The 4,725-nt window shown below is 39.2% G+C and overlaps 1 pseudogene; it reads right to left on the reverse strand.

Moving 5' to 3' along the window:
* Positions 1–2,224: 2,224 nt before the first annotated feature.
* LOC149235437 (enoyl-CoA delta isomerase 1, peroxisomal pseudogene) lies at positions 2,225–3,535 on the reverse strand (annotated as a pseudogene).
* Positions 3,536–4,725: the final 1,190 nt, after the last annotated feature.

Below are 4,725 nucleotides of genomic sequence, written 5' to 3' on the forward strand. Positions count from 1 at the left end.
GTGTTGAAATCAATATCAGTAAAGGGTTGCTAGACCAAATCAATTTAAAAATAGTTGACTTTCATTGGACCCGAGCGTTGGCCTATGAGAATACTTATGTCCACAAACATGCCATTTACAGAAGTCTTGCCCTCTCTTCAGATCTCACCAGAAACAACATAGTCAAAATTCTAGAGCTAAAAGTTGGAAGCCTTGTGACCCGCCTCCCATGGAGGACGAGGCTTCCTCTATTTCCAATAAGGATAATGAAGGATCTAATGATGAAATGCATTTGGTGGACAAAGTTCATATCCTCAAAAGTCTCGTGAGGATCTTATTATGATCCATGCTCCTCCGGCAAGCACAAAGATAGTGAATAATAATGTTTCTTTCGGTGCATTAAAGCGAGCTCATGAGTCAACTTCTTTGAACTCTAACAAGGTTTCCACTTCAACACGCAATGATAATCTTCAGATTACCTTGATAAACCCACCTTCAGAAGATTGGATCAAGATTTTGAAAAATAAAGAAAAGAAAAATTCCTTTGAAAACCCTCTCCAATTTAGATGATTCTCATTTGTAATTATTTCTTCTATTCCTGTCTCTCTTGCTATTCTCAATCTCATACATCTCAATAATGTTCTTATCATAACATATATACAGGGAAAAAATCACTATTATATATTATATATGATGTATTTTGTTTTTAATTGATGAACAAAATTCGCCTTATACCAAAAAAAAAAATAATAAATCTATATAACATACCATAACAACTTAAATAAAAATATCGTGTTAAAAAATTAAAAAGTTAACATAGATATTTCCTCCCGTTGTCATTAGCATAATGTGGTATATATATGACTTAACTACTTACTCCGCACAAGATTTTATATTTTCTTTTGTTCTTTATGGTTAAATTTTGCTGTAATTCTTTTTTTTTAATTATTTTTTATTTTAAATATTGAAATTAAATAAATTCTTCTGTCATTTATATGTATATTTTTATAATTTCTTCCCTCACGAAGCTGTCTTTATTGTGTTATTTAATTAGTTGTCATAAACTAAAACACTGTAGATTGGAAGTTCCTATTTCCACTTCTATTAGTCTATTAATGAGCCCGGACATGCGTCCTAGATAGCCCAATATAACACGCCGTTATTTTTTTTCTCTAGTCATCATCGTGGGCGTGTTATATCTGGCTATCGAGAGCGCATGTCAGGGCGCATTAATGGACTAATAGAGGAGCTGTTATATCGGGCTATCGAGGGCGCATGTCAAAGCGCATTAATGGACTAATAGAGGTGCACCTCTATTAGTCCATTAATGCACCCTGACATGCGCCCTCGATATAACACGCCGTTATTTCTTTTTCTCTAGTCATCACCGCGCGCGTGTTATATCTGGCTATCAAGACCGCATGTCAAGGCGCATTAATGGACTAATAGAGGTGGAAATAGGAACTTCCGTCTTTATTGCATTTTTGAATTAGATGTCATAAACTAAAACAGTGTGTCAATTATGTTCAGTGTTTGTTTCCCTCCTATTATAGCTGCAGCTACTGTTGGATCAATTATAAAAATGTTTAAATGACGTTTAACTTTGTTAGTGTAAGGGTTTTGGATGAATAGTAAATGGGTGTATTGTTAAGAATTTCTTTGTGATATATTTTTGGTTTAAATTTTTATGAGTTAATTGACCAAAAAGAATCAAATGTTTTCAAAAAAAACTGGGATTTTCACTGGCCACAAAAACATGTTCTCCTTGGCCACCCACACGAAGCAGCGATTACATCGATGTATTGTATCTTGCATCTGGCGCAGTAGGGAGTTACAGGGGTCAAGCACTCCACTTGTGGTAGTTTTTGAATCTTTTTGTTTTTAACAGTTTTGTGATGCATGGTGGTTTGGTCTATGGTATTATAATTTCAGTTAAGAAATTATGGTTATATTGAAATTCGACATAAATAAATTGGTTATTTATGAATAAAAAAATACTGAGAAATTTTTTTAGTGAGTCTTTACGTAAAATCGTGTTTGTTATTACATTTTTTTAATTAAAAATATACACCTTTAATGCTGGTTGCATTAAAGCTATTTATGTAAGTCCTTTAAAGAAAATTTAAGTATCATTCCCTTCTGTTACACTCATCAGCTATATCAACTCATGAAAAAAATCATGTTTTTCGGAATTAAAATGCATAACTCAGATGAAGAAATAAATCATTTGTCTTGTTTGTCGGAATTAAAATCATAAATCATATATATGCATTAATGTGAAGTGGAAGGAGAAAAATAACAAATAACGTACATGATTCAGTGTCAATCTTTGTAGAAGCTCAGGCAACGTCCATTTAATAGTTTAAATAGTCCCAAATTTCCATTTGCACCCTCTTTTCTCCACGAGTTCCTGATATTCATTCGTCCAGTCCACTCCATATATCAATACAACAGAGAGACCCCAAATTATTTAGAGCAACCGTTCCTAGACACACAAATCGAATTCAAACACCATGGTTGCAGAGGGATTTGAATCTCTAACCCTACAAGCACAGACAGAAACCAAAACCCCCATCATCACAGCTTCGCAGAGGCAGGAAAATAATAGGGATCCCGATGGTCATCAAGCTCTTCAACAACGCCTGGGAAAGCTCCCAACCTGAGTTGACTGTAAATCTCCTTCTTCCAACCCCTGCCCGCCAATTTCTGAGCTTCGCCAACAGCAGCCTCCAATGTCTGAGGCGAATCCGCGAAAACAGAATCCACGATCCCACCTTCCAGAGCCATCTGAGCACTAAACTTGCGGGCGCCCAATACCACATCCCTTAGGGTTCCCGGCGAGAGCTTGCTCCGTATGACGGCCATGAGACTCCTGGGAAGCTTCATCCCGATGTCGAGCTCACTCATGTAAAGCACAGATCGGTCTCCTCTCATGAACCTGTAGTCGTGAGCCAGGGCCAGCATGAAACCCCCCGCCGCGGCGTGCCCACAGATCGCGGCGATGGTGGGCACCTTAACCCTCATGAAGGCGGCCAGCAGGTTTTCAAACTTGATCCTGATTGTGAACCAGTGGTCTTCTGGATTCTGTGATATCCACTGAAGGTCGAGGCCGTTTGAAAAGTATCTGCCCTGGTTTGTGGTCACGAGGGCCCCCGCGTCTGGGGAATCATTGACCTCTTGCAGTGCAGCAGAAATGACATCGATGGTGGAGGGATTGAACCTGTGATCTCCCTCTCCCAACAGAGTGAGGATGTACACCCTTCCTCTCTTCTCCAGAGTGCACATAATCGCTCCAGTCGAACAATCCCCAGTCTATGTCCAGTAATGTGCCCGGGCTAGTCGTTCTGTTGCCTAAACCGCGCACTCTGGTTGAAAAAAAGATGAAGTACCCAGCTGCAGAAATTCCCCTGTATACATTGTCAGAGGACACACACTGTTAGGTTGAGTGGTGATATTCAAAACTACATCCAGAGACTGTTAGGTTGAGTGGTGATATTCAAAACTACATCCAGAGAATGATGTATGCTAATTTTATTTTGCATTTGGTACAGTGGATCTAGTTTAATTTAATTTCTATGTTGACTGGTGCATCGTGCGATTTAATTGTTTTATGATTTGAGTGTTTTTTTTTGTTGGTTATTAAAGTCTATTCATTATATAGATTTGAGTGTACACTGATAGGGATCGAGAATCGAATGATTACAAAGTGTTTTAAAGAGATAAGTTTACCAATTAGCTATTAAGAAATAATATTAAAATAATAAAATAAATATTCAGATAAGATAACATAATTATATTTATGTCTAATTAATGATCATAAAGTAGGTTATAGGCACTGTTGAATACAATGACGTATATATAAAGTGGGATAACCAAACAGTCTCCTATAAAAGATACAATGCGTAAAGTAAATCAACATCTGGCCTTAGCGGAGAAGATCCAAGAGCTAATAGGTCTGAGGATCAGACCCATCTCTCCTAACATCTGAGGTTGAATGAATAACGCTGAAGAAACTCAACAAAGTTTATTGGCCCGATGAAGACCCGATGGCAAGTGCACACTGTCCACTAAATCGTTTATTGGGGGGTTCACATGTCGCTAAATGATGGAGGACCTAGTCCGTCTCCCAGGAACGGATCTGAGACAAAACTGCTGCTAAGATCTTGTGTGGCAGGGCGAGGTACCATGGATCCTCACTAATCTGGAGTCTGGATACGTACTGGTATCAATCGATCTCTTGGTGCCCCTGTCTAAAGGTAGTACCTTGAAAAATGTCGTGATCCTCTATGTGGGGTCTGGTCTGATGGGAGGCTGAAGAATATGTGCTCGGAACCTAAGAGCCTCCTGCATATATAGGGCCAAACATCTTTGATCAGGGTACCTGAAAAAGTTGGCGACGATCCGAGAATCTCTGAACAAGCAATGAAACCTTCCTCTGATCTCGTAATAGACGAGGCATCCAAGGATGAAGTGCACCTCGTCTCCACTTCCTATAAATGACATACCTAGCAGAGATTGTCTAGTCTATCCACCTGGTGGTCTGTCTCTACCCGAAGTCTATGAGAACCTACTCTGAATTGGCCTAGAGGAATGCGAAGAGCATGCATCCAGTGGTGAAACGTATACTGGGGTCGAACAATGAGCCTGTCTCTCAACTCCAAGAAGTGCTCAGCGTAGAAGGCCATCTTTGGGTGCAACCCTCTTGGAGCATTGACCCAGGTGACCTGGACGAACTGCTTGTAGATG

The sequence above is a fragment of the Pinus tabuliformis genome, chromosome 8 (assembly GCF_031772625.1).
Source record: "Pinus tabuliformis cultivar Carrire ecotype Pingquan chromosome 8, CPIR1, whole genome shotgun sequence".
NCBI lineage: Eukaryota > Viridiplantae > Streptophyta > Pinopsida > Pinales > Pinaceae > Pinus > Pinus tabuliformis.